This window comes from Rattus norvegicus, chromosome 4 (assembly GCF_036323735.1).
Source record: "Rattus norvegicus strain BN/NHsdMcwi chromosome 4, GRCr8, whole genome shotgun sequence".
Lineage (NCBI taxonomy): Eukaryota > Metazoa > Chordata > Mammalia > Rodentia > Muridae > Rattus > Rattus norvegicus.
In genome coordinates, this window is record NC_086022.1 from 51129559 (window position 1) to 51156878 (window position 27320).

The 27320-nt window shown below is 38.0% G+C and overlaps 1 protein-coding gene and 1 pseudogene across 1 annotated transcript in view; one reads left to right on the plus strand and one right to left on the minus strand.

Annotated features, from left to right (window-relative positions):
* Kcnd2 (potassium voltage-gated channel subfamily D member 2) overlaps positions 1-27320 on the plus strand; it is a 501946-nt gene that overhangs the window by 387964 nt on the left and 86662 nt on the right. The window lies entirely within an intron of this gene.
* The window catches only part of LOC134486690 (tubulin beta chain-like), a 61136-nt pseudogene continuing 55398 nt past the window's right edge, over positions 21583-27320 (minus strand).

The following is a 27320-nucleotide window of genomic DNA, read 5'->3' on the forward strand; positions in this document are numbered from 1 at the left end:
TACTCATCCACTGGGAATATGTTCTACGATCCGCAGTGTATGCTGAAACCACGAGATGAATAAACTCCATATAAGTTATGTGTTCCATTCACATGAATACTAGTTAAGAAGTTCACAGTTTATAAATTAATTTGAGTAGGAAGTGGTTATAAAAACAATTTTGAGAGTATAATGCACTTCCTTCCTATGGACCGGTAGTCATGGCACAGGAAGGTACTCTGCATGTTATAGAAAGGGAAAGGTTAACAAGCCGGGTACAAACCCTTGGACCTACGAGAGAGACCCCCATGCAAGACATGCTGGTATAGTAGTGTGGCACAAAGCTGTGGAAGTGAATAACCTATATCTGACTTGAGGTAAGGCGCCCTCCATGTCATGAAACCCATGCATGACACTGCCTAAGTACTCAAGAACCTGAGACTAGATAGGCCAGGGAGTGAAGGGAAAACCAAATACCACTGCTCTGCTAAAGAAACATAACAGTAAAATTACTCCTGATGGCATTCTGTTGTGGCTGTAGATGGCTTTGCTCAGCCATCATCAGTTTAGCTGAGTCCTGAAGCAGATAGGAGCAAACACAGGGATCCACAGGCAGACGATGCAGAGAAGAGCCCTTGAAACACTCAACCCAGAAGGGATGTCTCCATCAAACATCATCCCTCGGATGTCAAGAAATTCTGCAAAAGAGGAGGTAGGAGTGTATAAGACAGTGAATGGAGAGCACCAAGGAAACAAGGCCCTCTTTCAACAGGATTGATGCTCAGAGGAAGTCACAAAGACTGGGCATCGTGCGCAGGACCTGCATGCCTTTGTACCAGATGGGGTCCTAGAGCTAAAAGGAGAAAGGGACACATGTCCCCATCCCTAACAAAGAAACAGTCTCCAGTTGATCACCACTTGCAAATGAAAGCTCAGGTGTTTTCCAAGTGAATCTCACTGTTGGAAACCAAATCACTCTTAAATTCAGGCTCCCTGCCCAGCAGTAGATGATCAACACAAAATGAACACCACACCATCTTTGGACGTTCTTTGCCTCATAGTGTTGAGTCGGGGATTTTTTTACTCTTACAGTTTCTCTGCATATATACTATAGCTTCGGGTTTGGAGTTTTCATGGCACTCTGCGGGTGACATGTATGTCTTTTCATCTATGTGTCCTGCTTGTGCTTTTTCTTCGGCTCCTTTTTCTACTTTCATTGTTTATTCATATTCCATTTTTTTGTTTTTAGTTGTTTTATTTTATTTTATTTTAGTTAGTTGTTTTATTATTGTTCCTTAGATGCCTGTTTATTTTCTAAGAAGAGACAGAATTGATATGGATCCAGAGAGGAGGATAGTTGGGGAAACACAGGGAAGAATATGGGAAGGGGAGACCATAATCAGAATATATCGTATGAAAAGTCCATTTACAATAAAAATGAAAAAATAATAATGAACTACCCATTATTGGAATATAGTTTTTTCTTTCAAAACTCAAGACAAGTGTGAATATCTATATTGTAGTTGATCATGTGTAAAAAATAAATGTTACTCGAAGTCACTAATGTATTGGTAACTATGATTTACTCATTATCATCAGTAAAATTACCACAAAATAGATTCCTCTCATTACAGTACATTGATTATCCATGTCAAGTCACACATTTAAGATCATGAATTATTGCCATTTCATATTCAGAGGCATGTATGTCTTTTATTCTTTTAGAGGAAGTAAGAATGTAATGTCTATAACTAAAGTTATTTGTTTCATTTGAAATTAAATACCCAAGTGGTCACTATTTTACTATTACCACTTAGTTGGGAAGATATATGGAACAGTGATACTGTTTATCAGTTTCTATTTATGCAAAAGTGGTATGGAGAGCCCAAAAGAGTGGGTCCACTTAAAGAAGCCATTTTTAATGGAGATAAAACTGCATTTCCAACATGCATCAAAATATCAAAGTATAACCTTGCTCTACACTACATTCATAGGGAGAGAAACCAAGTGTAAAGAAATCATCTAATTACAATCCAGAAAGAGCAATAAACTTTCGGAGAAAGCTCTATTATTTCTTAGGACAAGAAAATGTAAACCATGTAGGCTCATCCCAATTCCCATATGCATGTATTTATGAGAATTATCACATTTATCCCCTTCCCCCAAATCTCAATGATTGCTGTTATTTCATAATGTAGACATGAGGGAAAAAGAAGTTTAAAAAAAACAGAACACAGAAAGCATATATGTTTTTTCAAAATGATTTGTGTATAGTAGACTCAGGATTAGAATGTTGAGAATTTAACTGCATAGATTATGTCCACAAATATTGTACTCTTTAGAATTCATTACTTATTTTGTAAATAAGAAAGCCTAGTAATAACACTTGATCTCATAAAACATGATGTCATTGCTCATATATGTAATCCCAATGTCCTAAATGCTAAGAAGGAAGATGTCAAGTTTGAAGCCAGGTTGGGCTACATACCTGAACTTTGCCAAATAAAATAAAAAGAGGGAGAAAAAATGGCAACTCTTTTACCATTATCAAATAAACTTGCAGTACTCAAAGAGATCAATGCCTGTTCTTTTCTGAAGGGAAATGGAGGAACAGTAGATCTATAGCAAAGGAGAGAAGGCAGAGGAACTAAGAGGAGGGAGGAGAGGCTGTGGTCTAGATGTGTTGTATGAGAGAAAAAGAAACCAATCAGGAAAGAACCAGGTTCTTCCTTGAGCTCCTTCTTTAGACATTTGAAGCTACACTGTAGACGTCTCTCACCTCCTTAGTTAGGTTTATCCCAAGATAGTTTATTGGTTTTGGTTGTTGCCCATGATCACATTATCTATTCATATTCTGTTGTTGGTTTATAGAAAGGCTACTGGGTTTTGTAAGTTAATTTTGTGCCCTGCCAATTTGCTGAAATTGTTGATTTGTTTTTGAAGTTTTGTGGATAGAATTTTTCTGATCTCTTAGTTATAATATCAATATCTGAAAATAGGGGTATTTTGGCTTCTTTTTCTACTTGCTTCCTTCTTTAATGTGTTGGTCTTACTAGTGCTTTGAGAACTATATTGAAAAGGTTGGAGGTCATGAACAGATGTCTTGCTCTTGATTTTACAGGATTGCTTTACACTTTTTTCTCCATTCAGAAAAAAATCATTGGCTGTAGAGATGTCATATATAATTTTACTGTGTTAAGGTATACTCCCTCTAGTCCTCTTTTGAGGACTTTTACCATGAAAGCAAGTTGGATTTTTCAAGAAGGCTTTAAATGAATCTATTGAGATTATCATGTAATTTATTCTATTTACCGACTTATGAATATTGAATCAACCCTGTATTTCTTGATTAAAAGCCAATTTGAACATAGTGGATGCTCTTCTTGATGTCGGCCTATATTCTGCTTGCTAGCATTTTATTGAGGATTTTTGCATTTATGTTCAGGAAGTCTGTTATGAAACAATCCTTCATAGAAATGCCTGCATACACAAGATTCAAACAATGCCAGTATCAAAAGGAATGCTAACAGTAAATCACACCCCTGGTTGAGGAACTACAGCCCACCGTTGACTCTAAAACAGGAAGAGTTAGCCTTTTTCAGCAATGACTCCTGTAACTGGCTGTCCAATACGAAATAGTCAGCCTATACACACAGACAACAAAAATAGATTCATCAAGATGTATTGATATGAAGGAGTTAGAGGGAGAGGACTGGGGACAAGCTGACGGAAGAAAAGAAGAAGGCTGAAAGGGGGAAAGAGAAGGGCAATGATATGATGACATTTTAGTTCAAAGTGTATTAAAAATAAAAGTTAAAAAATAGAACTCCATTATTCTTAGTGAGTGTACTTAGATGTAAGTTGGCTAGAACAGCGAGAACTTGAAATCTGAGGCAAGTGTTTCTAAGTTATTTAATATCAGTAAAATGAATTTTGCCTAAAAGATGGAAGCTATGCTCATGAAAATGTCAAAAGTTCTAAGAACTATAATATCACTGTGGCCTTACAGGCATTTATAGGGCATATTCATTTTAGACAGTACACTATTGATCTAATCAATAGTATATAAAACTTGGAGCAATAAATCTAAGCTCATATTAAAACCTTAGGCAAGAAACATGTTTCAACTCTCTGAGCCTTAGTTGCTTAAAGAGATTCAGCAAACAAATATTTATTGAATAAAATATTTATGATAATGCCTTCCTACATCCACACTTTGTGTATAGATTTAAGTGCAAGAACATGTTGAGCCTCCTGAGAAATCAATGGAAGGATCCCACACTGGTGTGAAACAACCACTGAGACCCTGCCGACAGCTTGTCAGACTGACTTGAGTATCACACACACATACTAATCATGACTGGCATTAATCTCCTTCACTTACATGTTTGTGAGCCCAGGATCTTGGCAGCTATGCATGTGATCTCCCCAATTTCTCTGCCCCATGCTGCCTATCCCCGCCCTGTTGAAGGCATCCTGGTTAGTTCTCTAGGCTTCTACTCCTTACCATACCCATTACAGCACATTTTCTACCTGATGCTTAGTGAAAAGCCCAAGGTATTCCCTGCATTTTCTCTTGTGTTTTGCTCCTCTTTTTTTCTACTTTAGAATCAATCAGAATTTTACAATTACAGAAGTGGAGACCTAATTGCTTTGGCTTGATCTTTTGGCTAAGATCAAGTGCAGATGTGGAGACTTTGTCAATGTAAGTCCTGAAATAACCCCTCATCAGGCATAAGATGAGGTTCAAAGTCATGAAAATAGTCCAGTCTTGCCCCTGCCTAGACTGTCCTTACCTTGAGCCACTCTCTTATATTGCACTATAAATGTTATCCTAGAATCAACTCAAACCTTCTTCATAAGTCTTAGTCACATCATGTCATCAGTCCCTTGGTCTGGAACATTCTTCTTCATTTGCATGATTCCTGCTAATGCTCCAAATGGGCCAACTGTCCTCAGTTCTCTCCCAAACCCGTAATTCAGGTGAACCTTTCTGTTTCTCCATTACTTTTATTATCCTCTATAAGTACACATGAAATTATATGTCTTATTAAGTGAGATGTTACACTCTTTTATTCCGCTTGTATCCTTTAAATTTTCATACATGTACAGTGTGTCTTGATCAAATTAACCACAGTTCCCAACTTCTGATTTGTTTTAGATTACCCTAACACATCTCCTTCTCAACATCATACTCTTTTTTTTTATTTTGACCCAACTTAGTTCATTTGTGTATAGATATGAGGATCAGTCCTTGGATTTAGACTTCCTACTAGTAGCTAAGACCTTAAAAAAAAGCGACTCTTACAGTGTAGGGGAATGTCAGGGAGGGGAAAGGGGGTTGGATGGGGAAGGGAACGCCCTTATAGAAGAAGGAGAAGGGGATGAGATAGAGGACTTATGTCCAAGAAAGTGGGAAAGGGAATAACATTTGAAATATAAATGAAAAATACCCAATAAAAAAGTGCCTCTTCCTCCCTCAGCAGCTACCCACTGCCAATAGCGTCTTAGCTGGATGCAATCTCAGGTGCCCCTTTGCACATTAGTGATGGAATTTTACTTAGCTTCATCTTGCTTACATCTTGCTTAGTAACCACAGCTTCTGTGTGTTCCTTGTGACACCATTATACTGTGTCCTGAAGGCCACATTCTCAGCACTCCTCTCCACTACCATCCTTCTTTCCGACTCTTCTCCTGCAGTGCTCCCTCAACCTGTGATAGAAGAGGCTGAAATAGATACCCTATCTACAGCCGCTCACTCATACTCACTGGTTTTCATTTAAAGGTTTGAGAGTCTCTGCATCAACCACTGCCCACTGCAAAAAGGAGATCCTCTGACCAGTACTGATTGGGGTACAAATCAACTGTTTTGCATGCAGTCAGCTATTCTGTGATTGGATGTGAACCTTCCACTCTAGAAGGAAATCCGTGCCTAGTGGTAAACACCTAGTCAAAAAACCCATACCTGGGGAGATCATGGCCTCTGAAAGAAAGCTTACTTTAGCTGTTTATCAACGTTCACTTTTTTTTTGATCTTTTTAAGAGCTGTAGCCCTGGTTTCAAGTGTGGAACCTAGAATGAGAATGTAGAAGGGCATCAATAAATGTACTGATATCTAAAACTGTAACAACTGAATGTAACAAATAAGTTAATGGATAAAGAAACCACACTAAACATGAAGATCGCTTGGACAGAATCAACGCACTGTTCTTTTTAATAAATTAGGAATAATGGGCACAGGCTATGGGCACTTCATCTTCTCATAAACTTATTGGTGTGAGTACTAAAAGTCCTTATCTAGACATGCAGTAAAATGCTGAGAACAATAATAGACCTACACAGTGAATATGAAGGAAATTGGGAGAGGTGGTTATTAAAATAAGAAAGATTAATATATGACAGATATCTTGCAAGCAAAAAAGTGCTTGTTATATATAGTTGACATGTCATAACACATAGGGGGTCTAGACATGCTTCCAAATGTTCAAGCATTGAATCTGAGAATCTACTATTGTAAACATATAAAAATAATTTGAATGCCTTCAATAATTTCAAATAGTTTAGCTTGAAGGATGTCTATGAATTGTTCAAACATCTTAAGAACTACCTATGAAAAACGCAGCTGCAAGCCCAAAATACTGTTTTGACTATGAGGAAAGCACAAAACAACAAAACTCAATTTTGATGAGCTTTAAACTTTCAAAAAAAGTTTTTCTTTTTACTTCAATTTCATGTAATTTATTTATTTTCCTTCTTAATACATCATCTTCATATGTGACTCAGAATAGTCTAGAATTCAAGATAACCCACCCATTGTCTTCTCAAGACCTGAGATTACAGATATGGACCACTATGTCCAACTTTTCAGGGATAATTCTTTTTTTTTTTCTTTTTTCTTTTCTTTTTTTATCTTTATTAACTTGGGATTATTTCTTATTTACATTTTGATTGTTATTCCCTTTCCCGGTTTCTGGGCCAACATCCCCCTAGCCCCTCCCCCTCCCCTTCTATATGAGTGTTCCCTCCCCATCCTCCTCCCATTACCGTCCTCCCCCCAACAATCATGTTCACTGGGGGTTCAGTCTTGGCAGGACCCAGGGCTTCCCCTTCCACTGGTGCTCTTACTAGGATATTCATTGCTACCTATGGGGTCAGAGTCCAGGGTCAGTCCATGTATAGTCTTTGGGTAGTGGCTCAGTCCCTGGAAGCTCTGGTTGGTTGGCATTGTTGTTCATATGGGGTCTCAAGCCTCAGGGATAATTCTTAAGGATGTTTACAAACATTTGAAGCAACAGAGTGAGGCAATATTAGCTGAGAATATTTATCTGTTTGCTCAAGGGTCCCATTGCTAAAAGTACTTACAGAGTAACTATGGCCCACTTCTCTAGGAGATACTGTCTTATCTCAGTAAAGTGATTCGTGGTATCTTGCAATTCTGCATCTGACTGTAGATGGATTGGCTGCATTCATTTGTTCATTCGGTTGCTTGTTTACTTATTTTTTATTTAACAAATGCATAGTCATCGGCAATTATCCATAAGGAAGGAATATATAACAGGCCTCTGAAAGAAATGAAGCAAACTCTCACTGTTAGGGATCTGGGTGTCAGAGTGAAATCTATGGTTCTCATCACAGACAACAAAGGTCGTGGTGTAAAAGAATGCTGCAAAGATTTACTTGAAAGAAAAAATTCAAGCTAACGGCAAATTTTACATTACTGTTAACTTCCTCATTATGAAATATTTATATTTGCACTAAAAAGTTTGGAACATGTTTCTTTGTGTTTTAATAATGCTGCATGGGCTATGTTTGCTGTGGGTGTTATTATTTTTTGCATAATTAAGTAATGAAGCAATTAGCACAGCAGGCACATGTCAACTAGAAAGTGGTTAAAATTTGTGATGAACTAGAAGTTTTTGCTGTGTTTGCCAATATCCTCCTTATTACCACATGAAGCTGCACTTCTTGTCATTATAAAGGAATTGGGCTCCCCCATATTTGAAGCTTTGACTATAAAATAAACCAATTTTACAAATCTCAGCAGAATGTCTTCACAGCATCCAAATATGAACTACAGAGTTGTCTATAAACTGTTCTAAAGTAAATGCCTATGGAAGTCATTTGAAGGAACAGAAACAAAAAGGTCAGGGAATATGCATTTTAAGATACCTCTACAGACAGAGGAGAACTTGCAGTATACTTTTTAACAAATACAGTTTTGCTATTTTGTACTCTGTCTCTACATCCACTGACAAAAGCTCTTTGTAGATAGCAACTGCAGTCATTAGTGATTAGAGTTAGAGTTGGAGTTAATAACTATGACCAGGGAATCTGGGCCTTAGAAATTCTGACTGTGATTCGTCTGCATAGGTAAGTAAACAGGAATAAGTAAGAACCTCATCCAGTCCCAAGCGTTATGTGTAATTTCCTTCTCCTTGCATGCATTATGTTTCTTCTCTCTGAGAGCAAAGCGTTTTTCTCTGAACCAAAGGTGAGTAGGAAGTCATGTTTACCCTTTAGGAACATACAGTGTAGAATCTAGATTCTCAATAAGAAGACTCGATGCACAGTTAAATCCTATTTCACAACAGCAAATACTATCAAAAAGTTTTCTCTAAATGTTAGGCTCTGAGGAGTCTATCCAATTCCCACAGTTTGGAAGATAATGGGGCTTATGACTTTCTTGTATAGCTTCTGACATTCCTAAGAGACACAACCTCACATCAAACTCCTGGGTGCTCTAACTCTTCCCCTCTTTTGCACGTTTCTGTGGGATTGACCTTCATAAATCTTCATTTTAGTTGGTTGTAATTTTCTATAATTATACTTTTGTTGCAAAGGGAAGTTTAGTAGTTGAGGGATGAAGATTATATGTGTCCGTATATTTAGAGAGGTATTTACAATATAGTTAAGGGTTATACTGGTTTAGTAAAGTGAGTGTTATAGATTCTTCATCGAGTTTCTTGCCTTTCTTAGCCCTGGTTAGCTCAGTAGGTTTCCAGGATTGGGTATGATGTCCCTTTTGTTGAGTGGCCTTAAGTTCAGTTCAAAAGCTGTTGGTTAGCACTGAGATCTGTGTACCACAATTACACCATGAGGTTTATGGTTCCATGGTAACTGTTTTGACTCATAGACATCATAGCTGGCTAGAGCTATTGGTAGTTTCCCTCCTTTTGAAGCTTGCACGGATCGTTCTGGTACAAAGAAAGTCTTCGGGGTAGAGGGTTTCTGGTCAGCTCCAGTTCAGGTTCCTTTGGGCCCTGTGTGTGAAATACATGGTGTCTTTTGATGTTGTTTTAAAATTATATTTTAATTAGTCAAATGAAAAGGGCTCTAGACACTCAAAACAATATACATGCTTTTGGCTACCTTTTAGAACATGAAAATAAGATCTTATGTCTGAGGACAACACAAGTTTTGGGCATAGTACTTATAGCAATCAAGCTATAACTGACCGGTAAGCAACTCCCTGAGGACTAACTATCATGGAGCCACAGAAAACATTCCTCTCATCCCTCCACAAAGAAGCTTCCATTTGTAACAGGTGGAGAATGTTTTATAGATCCAAAACTTGGTCAAAATTCAGAGAATTCAAGGCCATGGGTTAGTACCCAGAAGGGTATATCTGTAATGCAATCCCTATGGCTAAAGCCCGGGGAGGACAAGGTGTTAGAATACTGTCCTCTGAGTATACCAGGCAAGGTGTACCTATCTCAAAAATACGACTGCATAAACAAAGTTTAGGTAATAGCATTACCAGTTGACATGACAACTTGTCCAAGACATTTTATAAAGGCTCGCCCACAGAGGAAGAGCTACCATCAAGTAATGAGAAAGGAAGATTTCTCCAAGAATAGCTCCCTGACAGGTTATCCACACCTAAGTGGTAAGTTCTAAACAACACAGGGGCAACGGGAAACGAACCTGGCAGGTTCTCTGTGTGATGTAATATGTGTGTGTTGTGGATGTGTGCCACAATATTAATTAAAGCAGAAAAATAGAAGAGGCCATACATCTGAGAGTTAGTGGTAAAATACAGGAGGGGTCAGGATAGAAATTACGTTAGGGTGGTATTCTTGCTTGAAATGTTCAAGAATTTTTTTTAAGTTTGTATTTTAGCAATGGAGTGGCAATCCTTGTTTCAAAGAATAATACCGCTTAGGCAATTATTCTGTGAGCATCAACTACTATGCAAGCACGGAAAAGACTTCATTGCTGCCTGTTACTGATACTAGTATTAACCTAAGGCAATGATTTCTCCCGGCTTCTCTGTGACTATTTTTGGGTGTGGAGAAGTAGATTAGCTTGATGTAATCTCTGTTGAGGTGAAGAAGCAATCCGTCTCTGGTGAATTTTCACTAAGTCAGATATGGGAAATGTGCTCTTCAAATTTTGATGATTTAAAGTATCCTTATCCTTATCAGCAGTCTGGCAAATGCGATAACCATCACAGGGTCTAAAGACCTAGCATGAAGAGATTAGGTCCTGTGTGGGTTTTCCTGTGAGTTTGGAAATGTGAACTCAGGAAGACCTACCTTACTTACTTAAATGGTAAAGGGGAAAAATGGCTGCAGTCTATGAAGGTTGAAGAGTTTGTTAGACACAGAGAATTAGCCTCTTTTCTAAGAGTGTCTTAGTTGTGTGCAGGCAAAACTTTGTCATGAGCCCTTGTTATCTCTCATCTTACTGCTTGTGTAAGACTTAAAACAAAGTCGTGACGAACGGTAAAGCATCTTTGGTGGAGATACGCTGTGACTAACACATCACATGAGTTCCCAAAGATTTGATTTCTACAAGCAACACTGAACCACCAGCCAAACGAGGGACACATTATTTCAGTTTTGATGTAAGATGTTCTCTATCACCTCCTGTGTCTGAATACTTAGTTCCCAGCTTGTAGTGCTTGTGAAAATTATGAAAAGTAGTGCTTAGCTTGCAGAGGCAAGCCACTAAAAATGGATGACAGCCAGGAACTACTCATACTGGGGTTCCCTGCTTCTTGATCCAACAGAGCTGTCCCTTACTCCATACACATGGACCTTCTCTTCATCATTATGTGTGTCCCCTCTGAAGCAGTGTGGCAGAGCAAACCTCTCCACCCTAAGGTCATTCTGATAGGCATTTTGATACAGCAATAAAAAGACAAAGACTGCTCCTGTGTCGGCATTCAGTGTCAAAATCCAAGGCAGCTCACAAGTGTGTCTCCCAAGATCTACCAATCTCCATTATTAACGTGAAAAGGAGATAGTTTTCCTAGACTTGAGGAATGGATTTTATCAGATAAATGTACATTTGCTTTACAGAAGTTATGTTCTCAAAGATTAAATGGCTCATGGACCCTGAAATATATTCCTGAACGGAGTTTGACTTTTCCTCCCAAGAGAGAAGTTAAGATAACATGTGTAAGATTCTGCACTAATAACAAAATAATGATATTAAATAGTCCTGCATGCTCAGAAGGCCTTCACATCCCTCTCTGTCCTTTATAAGAGATGAAATTTTATTTCTAGAAATCAAAACAGTGCTTCTCCCCAGCAGGTGTTTCATGCCTGCTCTAAGATTTATAAAAAAAATGAAAAATCACTTAAAGCATTAAAGATTTAAAGATTATTCACATGCATACCCATATTTGGGAAAGAAGGCTTGTGAGCAGTGAAGATGTAAAGAGAGAAAGAAACAAAAAGGTGTTATAAAGTTATATATATACATACATATATGTATATACATTTGTGTGTATGTATTATATATTACATTACATTGCATAATATACATTCCAATATATTTCTATTTTATACACATATATTTAATGCAATCACTTCACAGATTGCTTTTTAATGATATTCTCTCTAATTTATTTTAAAACCCACTTATTTTTGTTGCTATTAATCTGCTTTATTTTGCTTGAAGTGAGTTATGGCACCATAGGCTGTGCTAACCAATAGTTATAAGATACCTTTAAGTAGTACCTAATCCTCTAGTTTCAGATTCACAAATGCCAGGCAACTATAAGACACCACAGCAGGCTTCTGCTCTGCCTTTAATGCACAGTGGTTCTCTTTGAGTACATTAGTCTTCTGAAATCACGCATCTGAGGAATTCCTGGAGAAAGATGCTACATTCAATATGTAGACAGTAAAATCTTGTAATGCCTTTTTTGGCTTCCTCATAGAGAAAGTGAAAGTTCAGAGAGAATAATTGTACAACAGCAGAGGTTCTTAACATGGCGTCTGAGGAGCTGTCTACTTTCAGTGTGATACATCCTTAAAAGCCAGAGAACAAAGTTAAGAACCCATTCAGCTGCTTTTATACAGTGAATGAAATGTGTACTCTAATGTCTGAAGTTCCCATCACTCTCTCCATCACTTCAGTTTAAAACTTGGCACTCATAGTCCTAGCAGGAAGCAGTCCATCAACACCCCTGACAGCATCATGGCCCAGGTGTTGATACTGTTTCTATTGCTGCTGCCCATTTTCAAGACCTGAGCTACAGTGGACTTTGTAAATTCACGCCAGTATTTGTCTGTCAGGGTGAAATACTAGACACAGAGTCACATTATTCTTAGAAAAAAGCTAAACCAACTCAATTGTCACCTTTTGCAGCATGTGACTCTGCCTCGCCTTTTCTCTAGCTGCTAAGGTTCCTTCCTTCTCTTGCCCAGTAGAATCACCTGTGGAACTAGGCTTCTGCCAGTGAGCACAGTGGCTGTGAGGAAAGCTTCTGACTTCACATGGATAGCTTCCTCTTCCTTTCAGTAGAGGGGTTATGTGTCCGATCCTTAATATCACAAATAATATCCTATTGGAATAGTCACATTTTTTGTTTACATAATAATCTTAGTACTGAGAAAACTAGAAAGAAAACGAGCATTCCTATAAACCTCTCACATCTATACATATGCATCATACCACGTCCCACACATTTGTTTTTTAGACTTATGGGTAATTTAAGTGTAGCTTTTTTAATAACTCTGAATGCTTTCAAAGATTGATTATTCAGCAGTATTTCTTCTTTCCCTCTGTGACTTTACCCTACCCTGTGGAGTGTGTTGATGAAAAGTCTCGTAATATATGGAGCCTTCATGGAAATTTATTGTCCTTTTTAGACGACACATATAAATTTCCTAAATGAAATGTTGGCACCACCATCAAAGTATTAAATATGTCATCATTCCTCTCTAGCAATTTCATATTTTACCTGTGTTTGATGTTAATGTGAATGTTATATTTGGGCTTAATAAATATATTGTATAAAAAGAGGTAAGTGTCAATAGGCTTCTTGAACCCTTTCATTAAATGGTTGTGCTGCAGGAAAATATATCATAAGCATAAGAGGCGTTGTAAATATTCTTTAGAAGCATTAAAGAGTTCCATATATTTAAATGATTTATATTTTCATAAATGAATTTCTGTGGTATAAGCTAAATTTCTAAGAAATGTTTTTTCAAAACTATCTGAGAAGTGGAATAAAGTTTGCTTTTTTTTTCTTTTTTATAAATTTGATTACTGGTAATTGTTCCTGCTATAAGTCCTTAATTTAATTTTTTTTTTCTGAAAGATGATTCCCAACCAAAGAATGGTTTAAGGAACTATGTTGGTGACTGGATTTTTTTAAAATATAGGGCAAACTTCTTGTAGAAGAACTACGGATGGGAGACAGCGACAGAGTGAAAACCAAGAAATGCCATTTTTACAATCAAATTTCACTATCTAATTATCTAGGGTGTTAAAACACGTGGAAGTTCTCGGGGCTTGATCGAGGCCACTTGGATACTTAGCTCAACAAATCCAATTATTTGGAATCAGTGTAAATTTAACACCAGGGACTGTCTTTTTGGCAGCCCTCAGCTAATCCTGTAACCCAAAAGGAACATACGGGAAAATGAAACAAGATGATCTCTCTCTAGAATGGCTATTCCAAAAGACCTTTTGTTCACCAGAAACCCTGGAGGAAAAGAGGATATCCAATCAGGCCTCCCGAATCTATGGACATGCTTTTAGAGTGCAAACGATTCTGCATGAACCACAGTGACAAAGACACCCTGTCTAAATCCCTGCTCTCCTCTCATTCATTTCCATATACCGCTAACCTTAATTGATAATCTACATGGGTTTAGAAAGGAGTTTAGGAAGAAATGCGCCCTCATTGCAATGGGATGACTGATAAAACTTCAGAGTTTCACTGTTTAATGTCCATGTGACAGCTTAATATCCATGTGACAGCATGAGACATATGCAGGCACTGTTAACGGCATGATTGCATCACTAAATTGGTTTCTCAAGCACTCGTTATTCCTTTCGAAGTGTAACATGTATTAAAAGTTTTCTAAGCACATTTCTTTTTCTTATATGTAATTTTTTTGCACACTTGGTACCTAAAAGTCCAATTATAAAAGTTTCCTGGAAAAGGTAAGCAGTGTTCTACATTGTGAAGCATAACATAATGGGGAAAAAGAATAAAGGAAGAATGAAATGAATAAAAGTGCTACACTATCCTCTCGGCCAATAAGACGAGACCTGAAAACGCAGCCATTGTCAAGCCATCCCCTAAGAAGATGAGGGCTCTTAAGTCACCCCATTCTCACGGTCCCTGAGACTTTGATGCCTACACTAAGATCATGGACTAAAACTGTTTTATCGAGTAGGGATATAATTAAAACATTTCTGGGTGTGTGCTGATGAAAGCTTCCGTTTATAATGATTTCCTCTCTCTGTATCTGATAAGATCTGAATAGTGCCAGTTCTCTTTAGTACTTTGTATTTAGACCACAAATATAACATAGCATCAAATGTATGAATCCTCCTTTGAAAGTTCAACATACAGACAAAACTTTTATGTTATTAAATATTCGGTATGACTATACACATTTCAAATAAAATGTTGCTTCACTGTAGCTCAAAGGTTTTAACATTTTCTTTTCCGTTAGATGGTCCATATCTTAAAGGAGAAACTCATTTGTGATAGTCGATTCCAGAAGTTTACATAAGACCTCTATAAGTGAGCATTGCTGATTGTGCCTGAACAGGTTAAAAGATTTACCAAGACTTTACAAATACAAAACAAATCACGTTTCCACATGTCAAAGTCACAGGTGTTTCTCTGTAATTAAGATGTGATAGAATTTATCTATAACAAAAAGTGTAACTCTACAACTTTCACTACTTAAACACTCGTAACTCTACTATCTTGTTATGATAGATAAATAAATGAATGAATGAATGAATGAATGAATGAATGAATGAATGAATGAATGCTGTCAGGTTCAAAGCAAAGTGAAAGTTTACAAACAGTATGCCTTGCAGCTGCAACTGTTTCCAGAACGAGGAGCTATTTTCTAAAACTATTAAGTATCCTATACACCAGCATTAGTGCCTAAGTCGTGAATGAGTAGGATTATCAGCACGAGCCAATACAGCGTTAAGCTTAGGATAGAGTGAAGGCTGGAACTTACACGTAGAAAAAAAAACAAGAGGGAAAGATATAGATGATGAAAACTAGCCATTGCTCATGGAAGAAGCATCTCTTTCAGAGACATTGCTATTTCCCACTGTGCTAGAAAAATGTGTTCATCACATACCACAATTCAGCTGAGTTTCTGAGACCCAGAGTGAACAATCAGGCTGTACTACTGAGTAAAACCTGAGGCCTCTACAAGAGTAGATGCTGCAGGCCAGTGCTTCTCAACCTTCCTAATGCTGCGACCCTTTTATACAGTTCCTCATAAAATTATTAGGTGGCTTCTTCATTACTCTAATTTTGCTACTGTTATGAATAATGATGTAAATATCTGGCACACAGGATATCGGAGATGATATCCCCAAAGGAGTTATGACTCACAGATTGAGAACATTACTCTAGATAGATGTGTTATTTCACTAAAGAAACCCCTAGGATGGATGATTTAAAAATCAATTTCTGGTAGGGCCTCTCAGAGGTCAAACCTTAGTGGGAAAAGATACACTTAATTCTCGAGAATTTAAGGCCCCAGGGAAGGGGAAGGCCTGGTGGGGGGAAAGTAGCCTCTCGGAGGCAAGGGGGAGGAGGAATGGAATGAGGAACGGTGGGAGGGGGACCAAAGGGGAGCAACCCAGTGGATGTAAATAAATAAAATAATAATTAAAAAATAAATAAAAATCGATTTGTAAATTCCTAAGAAAGAACGGAGTAACAAAAAGTGGGAGTATTTAGTTTCTATAATCCTAAATGTCACAATCATAAAATATAGCAAAGATATTTAGTAGCAAAGACTTTTTTGTGTATCCATTTTATCTATCCAACTAGACTGTCATTCTCATATAAATAAAATGCATACATGACATTTGAATCAATAGTCCCATGGTGATTTTAGATTCTATTTACTGGATGTGCTCATTAAGTAAAGAAGCAGGCTAGGTCCTATTTTCATGTTCATTAAGAGCATGTCCAATACAGAGGTCAATGCTAGCAGCAAACCACCAAACTGAGAAAACACCCCCTTGGGGGGAATTAGAGGAAGGATTGGAAGAGTTGAAGGAGTTTGCAACCCCATAAGAACAACAATGCCAACCAACCAGAGTTTCCAGGGACTAAACCACTACCCAAAGACTATACATGGACTGACCCATGGATCCAACTGCATATGTAGCACAGAATAGCCTTGTTGGAGCACCAGTGGAAGGGAAAGCCCTTGGTCCTGCCAAGGTTGGACCCCCAGTGCAGGGGAATATGGGAGGGGGGCAGTAAGGGGAAGGGGATGGGGGCTTATAGACAGGAAACCGGGAAAGGGAATAACATTTAAAATGTAAGTAAAGAAATATATCTAGTAAAAAAAAGAAATGAACTATAAATGGTTCATATGTGTATATGTATATATATTATGCATACATTATATCATTATATACAAGAAAAATATAAAATATCTTAGTATAACTGTAACCAAGAAATATATTATATATATACACATGTATATATATATATATATATATATATATATATATATATATATATATATATGTGTGTGTGTGTATTGAAAATACGTATGAAACTATCTGGATGGGAAACAAAGATTAATGATTATGGAAGGGAGGAAAAAGAGTTGATGATCTCCTAATATGCTCAAAGATTATATTAATAAGATGTCCTATGAAATCCAGTGCCAAGTACAATGATTATTTGCCAATTAAAATATCATAAAAATTGTGTATCATTTTTTTAAAATAAAGAATTTTCTACTTAGGACCAAAGCCTAGTTCGAGTAGAGTGTATATGTTCCCCCGCACACACGTCTGTGTATGTGTGTGTGTGTGTAAAATCCCCTTCTAATTATTATGACTAGAAATATGCTCTGATGATAGCTAACTGCTGTGCACATTCATAATTGTTTCTGCTGCCTTCCTCTACTCCTGTCTAGATGGTTAGGTAGACTAGAGTCAAATGCGGTTCTTGTATCCACAGTTGTTAGCATATCTGAACAGTCAAAGGCAATGAATATTTATTGAAAGGATTCACAGTAATGCTGTTTTATATGTTGCTAGAGTTTACCCCTTTGAAGCTGTTCTTTTTTTTCTGCCTCCCTGTAAATGTTTTATATGCCCTGTATCTGCCTTTAATGTCTCTCTGTGCCCACTGCGAGGATCAGCATTCAGAGGGCATTTGTTATACATTGTTAAATGACTCAGGAAATTGGTTTAGTAAAACAGATAGAAGCTCAGAAGTAGTTCCAGCCCTCACAACGAAACAAAGAGATTGAACAGAGCAGTAGCCCTGGGCCCTATTGTTATAAAAACCTGCCTATCACCCAACCACATTATAAATGAGACACTAACATGGGGTTATATGTCTGATGATGAGACATCTTAACCTAGAAAATACAAACTCACTGGACACTCAGCAGGTTCTTTGTCCTCCCTAGTACTGAGTGATATGGAAAAGAGACCCCATGTTCTTACAGGCATCTAACAACAATAATATACACTCTACTCAGAAAGACGAAGTGTGGCCCTGGGAAATTAAATTGCACAGTGGTAGAAATATTTTGTGATCTAAACAGGACACAATGGCAATCTGGTCCCAAGTATTTCTTCCTACAGCCATATGTGACCCACTTAACATAGCCAGATAAGTGATTCTGTGTTTCTGAGTGATAATGAGAAACTGAAGAACAGTCACTCCCACAACCATGCCATGGCCCTGGCTAACCTATTTCTTCTGTCCTGAAACCATGCTTCCCTCCTTCGTTACTGCCAGCTGTGTCTTTCCTCTTCCCCCAGAAGCTCAGATTTCTATGCACTTTCAGATATAATAAACCCAAGGTACCATTTTCTTAGAAAGCAGCGTTTCTACTTGTGGCCTGTGAACTTAACTACAATTAAATAACCGTCTCCCCATTTTGTTGTTGGTGATTTCTGTCTCTGCCTTCACATTTATGATTGCTTTGTCTGACTTCTTTCTCATCTCTGTTGTTTTTGTTGTTGTTGTTGCTTTTTAGGTTTTGTTGTGTTTTGTTTTGTTTGTTTCATTTGGTTTTACTTTTATCCTATGACAACATAGAAGAAACGACATAGAAGCTTTTCGCACTTATAAAATTAAGCAATTATAAAATGCTTTTTTATAAGCAATTATAAAAATGGCCACATGGCTTTCATTTTATCAAAGAAAATAGATGAAATGGAAGTGTTAAGATTAGTTTCTAAAAGAAGTAACTATTTGACGTCAGACGTAATTTAAGGCTCTCTCACCAGTGGGAAAACAATTAAATCATTGTGTTTTTCTTCTCAGCAGACTAGCAATATTGCATTGGTACCAATCACGTTGTTGTAAATAACAATGTCTAAAGATTCATTTTTCTTTATGTCTGTCTATCTGTCTGTCTGTGTGAATGCATGTAATGTGATTGTAGGTACCTATATCAGCTAAAAGATAGCATAGGCTCTTCTAAGGCTAGAGTGGCAAGTGTTTGTGGGTCACGTGTGTATGACAGAAGCAAAACTCGGGTCTCGGAAAGACAAGGAAGAGGCACAAACCCTGAGCAACTTCTCCTGCTCCCAGACAGCAGTTTCAAACATGCACTTTCTCCTGATGAGGTCCAATCTCCCTCTTTAATCTTCTAAACCTTCCCAGTAGTTTGATTTACTCAGTTGCGTTCAAATTTACAAATGGATAAACAGCTCAGAAAGTCTTGTTCCCTTCAAGCATTTACATCTGCTTCTGAGACAAACATATTTTAAGTGACAACCTAAATGATACAGGGCTCGTTTGAAAATGATGCTGGCCTGGAATATTTTTTCCACAAGAAGCATCATGGAGGAAGGGAACATGAATGCATTCTTACTAACAAAGCTTTCCAATCTGCCGGGAGAGTGAAAATCAAGTTTCCTCAATGGAGTGACCCCAATTGTGCTATTAAACACTGCACCAACAGCTCCATATCCAGGAGTAGTCAGCCATTACAAAGTAGACTCCCTGGCTTGGTTTGTTTGGTCTTGCTTGTTTGTTGTTTAAGAAAGAGAAAGAAACTGAAGTTGGATGGGTAGGAAGATGGAGGAGAATTTAAAAGGAGTTTGGAGAGAAGGAAAAAGTATGATCAAAATATATTGCATACATAAAAATTTCAAAAAGTAAACTAAAATTATGTTCATTATGAAAATAAAATACATTAAAATTAGTATCAAATATATTGTATGCACTTATTCATCACCAAAACCAACAAACAGTAGAACAAACAACATTGAAAATGTATGTGAAAGCACACAGCTTCCATTCCTAAACCAAATTCTAGAATATAAGTTCCTTGGGATGTATAGACTTTAAATCTGGTTCATTTGCTGTTATTTATTTGTATGTTTCTTAATGATAAAATTTTTAAACAAATTAATATATAAACTAAAAAATAATAAAATAACATTTAAAAGGTGAGGGCACACCTATGTCATGGGATGCAGATAAGCTGCAATAGCAATTTGGTGATTCTGGCACATAAGAACGATGATTTTGGGGTTACTTGTTCATTCAGTCTTGATATTTTCCATCGGTCTCTTAAAATACCAAAAGTCTTTATTGATTAGCAACTCTGAAGCCCACAGATAGTTAGACACAGAAGCCTACTGTGTAGGAAATGCATGTTCATTTGTTGCTCCAGCAACACAAAAAACAGCACCCATCACCGTGTACATATCTGCAATAGCCTCTCGGAAATGGCTACTGTGCTTCTTTAACCTTAACTAATGTGTCCTACTAAGCAATTGTAAATTGTATTCTAATTCTTCAAAAGTCAATTTTATTGAGTTTATTAATATTAATAAAAGTTAATAAGCCATCTAATTACATTAGTGTGGTTGTCTCCGAGCAGATTGAATGCACCTGATTTTTCTTTTTAAAAGTGAGATGAGTAGTCTGATGATACATAGGAAGAAAAGGACGTGAAGAGAGATTAAGCCTAAACTCCCTCCTACTTGTGGAGGAAAAATAGCCAGGAATTACTAAGAGACTGTCCATAGTACACACAGCTAATTAATGGCAGATTAAGGACTAGACCTTTAGGAGCAACTTCCTATCCCAGTTAAATCAATTTATTTGGTTCTCTCCCTGTCTTTCTGTCTCTGTCTCTGTATCTGTCTGTCTGTCTCTCTCATATTAGGATGAGTTATTATCTGTGAAGTACACTATTACTAACACATTAGCAGTGATTTTTTTATTATATCTATAGATTTGGGGGTCAAGGGAATATAGACATAGTTAGCATCAAACTTCATTGCAATGAAGTAAAACATAAATAACAAAACAATGTTAAAAGATAAACAAGAGAGTAGGCCAAGTATATTTTAATGGAAATACCTATAAGATGACAAAGAAAAACTGTGTCACAAAAAGAAACTGAGGGAGAAAAGAAGAGAGAGGTATTTCATAATGCATTTTTCTAAAAAATGTTTAATTTGAAAAAAATAATTGATAAAGAATTGATCTTCGATTTAGTTTCCTCATTATGAGTTCATAAAAATCAAAGAAAAGAATGTGTTTCTGGGCTGGGGAGATGGCTCAGTGGATAAAGCATTTGTTAGCCAAGAATAAAAAACTGAGTTCAGGTCTCCAAAACTCATGTCAAGCCCAGCACTCACCCATAATCCAAGCCGTACTAGTTAGAAAGTACATTTGGGGCCTGTGTAGTCTAGGGAGTGAAAAAGTAAAAGGAAAAAAAAATATTGTTTCGTTAGAACTGTTATAAGTTTTAGGAAACATAACAGCTTGACATTCAAACCCCCTGGTTCACCTTCCTCACACCTCTCAGTCAATGCTTCCCAGTAATAAACAACAAGAAACTCTCACGAGGGAAAGGCAAGAGCTGACGAGCAAGTATGTCCTCTGACTCCCATAACCATGCCTTTACGTACACAAACACAGAGAAAGATGGTGGATTAACAGAACTCTAATTAGGGTATTATAAATTGATTATGATTTGCAAAGTAACTAACGAAGGGCTAGCTATACATCTCCTTTTCACTATGAATTGCTTTAATGGTGGTATCTGTATAGGTGATGTCAGGACACAAGTCAGCAAATGCACAGTGGTCATAGCTAACAGACAGGCTGTGAATGAATAAGGAGTTCACACGGCTTCCGTGCTTTAGTGACTAAGCCACCTCCTCCCCAGGCTGCTCCTCAAACTCTCCCTCAGCTAAAGCATCCTGGTACTGTTGGTACTCGGACACCAGGTCATTCATGTTGCTCTCGGGCTTAGTGAAACCCATCTCATCCATGCCCTCACCTGTCACCAGTGTTGCAAGGCCTTGCATTGGAACATAGATGTGAACTGCTCTGAGATGCATTTGAACAGCTCCTGAACAGCCGTGCTGTCGCAGTTGAAAGTGGCAGACATTTTTAAGCCACGAGGTGGAACGTCACAGACAGCTGTTTTCACATTGTTAGGGATCCTCCCAAACAAAGTAGCTGCTGTTCTTGTTTTGGTCATTAAGCATCTGTTAGTCCACTTCCTTCATAGACATGTGGCCCCTGAACACGGCGGCCACTGTCAAGTAGCGCCCATGGCAGGGATCACAAGCACCATCACGTTCTTGGCATCAAACATCTTCTCTGTGAGCTCAGGAACTGTCAGGGCCTGGTACTGCTGGCTTGCCTGTCTGGTCAAGGAGGCCTTAAGAGCACTTAGTACTTTTCCTCAGGACCAGAGTTGACCAGAGTTGACCACAGCTTAGACCCCAAAATCCAGAGTGTTGCAATAGTACAGGTTTTCTAGTAGATCAAGCTGAAAGAAAGTGTGAGTATATGTACACATGCGTGCGTACCTGCCTACGTGCATGCCTGCCTGCGTGCCTGTCTGTGTGCCTGCCTGTGTGCCTGCCTGCTTGGGTACCTGACTGCGTGCCTGCCTGCCTGCATGAGTGCCTGCCTGCATGAGTATCTACCTGCGTGCCTGCCTGCTTGCGTGCCTGCATGCGTGCGTGACTTAAAAGAGTGGCTTACAGCCCAAGAATCCAATAGTTGTTCATTCCGCAAGGCTGGCTGTCTCATCTGGTCTTCAGTATAAGTCAGAATCCTGAAGAAGTAGGCTCTAATGGCAGTGAAGGAATAGACTCTCCATTAAGAATGAAGATAAGCAGGCAGAGAGAAACAAACGTCCCTTCTTCCAAGCCCTTTATTTAGGTTGCCAGCAGAAGGCATCTGGCCCAGATTAAAGGTGGCCCTTCTCACCTCAAACGATTTACCTATGAAAATTCCGTCACAGATGAGCCCAACCACTTCTGTTCTAGTTCATTCCTGATGTATTAAATTGACAACCAAGAATAGTCATCCCAGTTGTGAGTCAGCTAGCTCACAACCATCTGTAATTCTGACATCAGCGGACCCAATATCTCTGACCTAAGCATGCAGCTACTCATGTGCGCACATCCACTTGAAGATACATACACGTTCACATTATTATAAATAAAAACAAATCAATTTTAAAAACTTGAAATGGATGTAACTGTGTCAAAACGTACTTAAAGTTTTCTTGATCAGTAAGCTTAGATTTCACCTATGTTGTTTGGGTCTAGTTTATACACAGTCGTGTATAATTTATTCCTGTGGGAAGAAGAGAAATAGCAGGGTTTATCACAATGGGGTAGGTCCAACATCATTAAAAATTAAAACTGTAACAACATTCTGAAAATGACCTTAATTGGATGGAATGAATAAAGAAACTCAGCTGCCCCTTACAGTTGGTGTTTCAATGGCTCAACTTCAAATGCCCTGCCCAGCCAAATTCTAATTTCACTTCTTCCCAGTGAAGGTAGGAAACTGGACACAGGATACATGTGTAGGTAGAAGAACACTGAGACATCATCAGGCAAGATGTCTAGAGACAGAGTAATCTTTCCCACAGCTTTCAAGGTCATTCTTTTTAGCATAGTCTCATTATTGGATTTCCTGTCTTAAGTTCTTAGTAGGGAATTTTTAGTTTGTAACGGATGTCTTTCTTTTCCAGGACAGAGAACCATAGACAACTGGAGGAATGATCCCTGTGTATGTTTCATTGTGGGACTGAATTCCCAGCAATAGCCCAGCCATAGATTCATGAATAAAAGAAATGAGAGCAGGTTTCAAAATGTGGGCAGGACATAGATGAAGGGCATCTTGGGGATCTAGACAAGACCTTTGCTGATTGACTCGTTCTTAAGTAAAAATAATCATGCATTTCTTTGAACGATTGGTGGCACTGTCAAAAAGTAAAAGGACATGAGTTCTACCTTTGTGACTAGCATGGGACCTGATAGAACCACTTTTTATTTCTGCTATTTAGCTAAACTACAAAGGGGCAATGATCACATTATTTAAATCAAAGTTTCATTTGGGAGAACATAGGGAAATGTTCTGCATCAAAAACAAACTTTAAAGATGTTTAGAAATTATTCATAAAGCAATAATTACGCATTTGCTATGTAGCAAGTATCAAGGCTGCATACACATTAAAAATGTAAATTTCTAACATCAAGGTCTCATGATCATGAGGGTTTACAGAGCAACCAGTGGATACAACTGAAGTGGTACACTTGGGGAATAAGGAAAATAGAGCAATGAGACTTGCTAGGGGAAAGTTTGTAAGTTGCTAGACGGTTCCCGCAACAGACAATTTGAAAGAAAGATGGGGAGGGTGGTTTGGTGAATAAAAGTCCAGCTGCTCAATATGAGGACTTGAGTCCTATCCCCACATTCGTGTTAAAAAATAAAATAAAAGGCTGTCATGGTCTCCATGGTGCTATAACCCCAGTTCTGTGGCAGATAGAGACAGTCTGTCCCACCATGCTAGTCAAAATGGTGAGCCCAGCTTCAACAAAAGACTCTGGGTTTAGGGAGTAACAGTAAAAGTGCAGAGAACACAGAGTCTTTGTCTATGGTCTGTGCATGTAGATGGATGCGCACACACACACACACACACACACACACACACACACACGAACAATTGATGTCACTTTCTGATGTGTATCTACTGTGACCTACATTTAACCGTGTCTGCAAAGCATGCATATGGACTTCTATGTTGTTTCCCTGCCCGCCCCCTACCCCCCCGTGCTTCTGTATTGACAGTGCTCAGAAAACGTTCGTTGTTAGCAAGCAAGGTGCTGCCCTCTTCCCATACCTTTTGTTTTGCTTTACTACGGAAAAGGCAGGAGTGTGCGCTCTTTTAATAGCGAGTGGTGCTGGACCATTTTTCCAAATTGTAATATGATCCCAGGATTCAGGATCTTTAATCTTATCGGTGAGGAGAAAGCTGCTTGACATTTTCTTACAAATTGTCAAACACATCCGCAGTTACATAGATTCAGCCGGCATTTGACTGAAACGATACAACACATTCAACAAGAAACATTCTGTTCGTGGCTGCAGAGAGTAACAGACACATAGATCTGCATTCGCTGGACTATAGAGCAATGAAATTTCCATGGAAAATAAATTGACTACTTCAATCATAGTTTATAATTCATTAAATTCTCCAATACTAATTCAAGAAATGGTCCTAGAGACTGCCCAGCAGCTTATGATGTAAGAACTTATTGAGTGAGGTTATTTACTGACTGTGATAGAAAAAATGGAAACCATACATACTTTCAATCTGATAGATGACTTTATGTAAAAGATTTCATAAGGCTAATATATTGCATATGTAACGTCTATCCAAATAGCTCCATACAGTGGAATACCATGCAGTGGTTAAGAAGAATGAGACCATATATTATGCACTTAACAATATGTCTAGTGAAATAGCAAAGTACATAATTTTAATAGTAAGTGGTTATTCGTGAAGAAAGATGGCTACAGAGATATAAATATGAATATAGATAGGCATGCACAGTGTTTGTACAATGCAATTCTGTCTATGAATAAACTACCCCTAATATACAAAAGAATAATCACTGTAGAATTAGAGAAGGAAGTAAAACAAGGCCGTTTATTCCTGCTGTATTAGTAACCTTAATTATTGCTGTGGCAAGACCCATGACTTCGTCAATGGCAGGAGTAAGGCTCGCGGTTTACAGTCCGCTGAGGGCAGGGACGACCAAGGGAGCTCTAGCTTGTCCCTGTGGAATAAGCTGTATTATAACTGCAGTCCAGAAGCAAGAGTAAACTCTTATGCCCGGCTCATTTCTTTTCTTTTTAATTCAGTCCAGGACCCCGACTAGTCCACATTCCCATACACGTTCATGTCAGGTATTCATTCCTCAGTGAAATGTCTGTGTAGAACTCCTCCCAGCATACACAGAAGATCTGTGAGCTAGATTTCTCTAAGCCCCATGAAGTTAAAACATTACCCAACATGGAAGATGAAACATTACCCAAACTTTGTCATTTTTGAACAGATATTGCATGTATATATTATCCATCCAGGATCTCTTTAAGGAATTAACAAAACACCTGAAGCGTAATTTTCTCTCCAACAGTACTTTTAATAATTGTCTTGATTTTTTTTCCCATAAATACACAAGGGCTGTGATGTTAATCTAGTTCCATAAATATGTGAGGAAAAGTTAAGGGTTTTTGAGAAGGAGGGTTTTTTTTTCCTTATTCCTTAAATTAGTTTCTCCCCTAGGAAGTAAATAACCTTAAATTATTTTACTCCAAAAGAGGCAGCATCAGCTATAAAAAAGGATGAATCTGATATTTGCTAGCTTAAATGAGGCATAATAATCAAAGAACAAACTTTTGAAAGGAAGAATGTGTGAGATACTGGATCCTTGGGACAGCAGCAGTAATTTACACACCATTACTCATTCAGGGTTGCATCCCTAATTACTGCTTGGGAAAAAAATAATTATTATACTGTAGCAATGACTCCTTTCATCAAAAAGAGAAACAGTGCTGACATAGGAATATATTAAGAAAGTGTAACTCTAGTTCGTTGATGAAGTTGTTTATAGACAGGATTTAGGGGAAACTTATTAAGAACAAAGATGTATTTGTAAAGGGGCTGTGTCATATACACAAAACTGTGGATTAATTCTTGAAAAATGGGCATAAGCGAAGCACATTTAAAATTTGTTTCTAGGTATTTTTTAACCTACTGTCTTTCTCAGACATCTTTCTTAACAGTTTTTGTTCTTTTGAGGCTTTGTGTGTGTGTGTGTGTGTGTGTGTGTGTGTGTGTGTGTGTGTGTGTGCCTGGCTGTCCTTGAACTCACTCTGTAAACCAGGCTGCCTTCGAACTCAGAGATCTACCTGCTTTTGCCTCCCTAGGGATGGGATTAAAGTTGTGTACCATCATGCCCATCTCAGACATATTTTTAGTATGCCTTTACAAACTAAGAGACATCAACAGCAAAAAAGCTAATTAAGAAATGGGTATGATGACTCCAGCTGCATAGGGAGCAGAGGATGGCCTTGTTGGGCACCAATGGGAGGAAAAGCCCTTGGTCCTGCCAAGGCTGGACCCCCCAGTGTAGCGAAATGTTGGGGGGTGGGAAGAGGGGTGGTTTGGTAGGGGAACACCCATATAGAAGAAGGGGAGGAGAATAGGGTAGGGGGCTTATGTCTGGGAAACCGGAAAAGGGAATACTATTTGAAATGTAAAATTTAAAAATCCAATAAAAAATAAAAAATAAAAATGATGAAAAAAAGAAATGGATATGAATAGAATTAATGAAAAGAAAGCATCCAAATTCTCAATGCATAATTAAAGAAGTGTTCAGCCTCATAGATCAAGGAAAGAAAACCAAAACTGAAATATCACCCCACTCCTGTGAGAATTCCCATCACCAAGGGCAAAAGATGTTAACTGTCCATGAGGATGTAGAGAAAGGCAATACAGCACCCAGTGGATAAAAATGTAAGTAAGTATTACCATAGAGGGTTGCAAAAACATAGGTACAATCCTAGT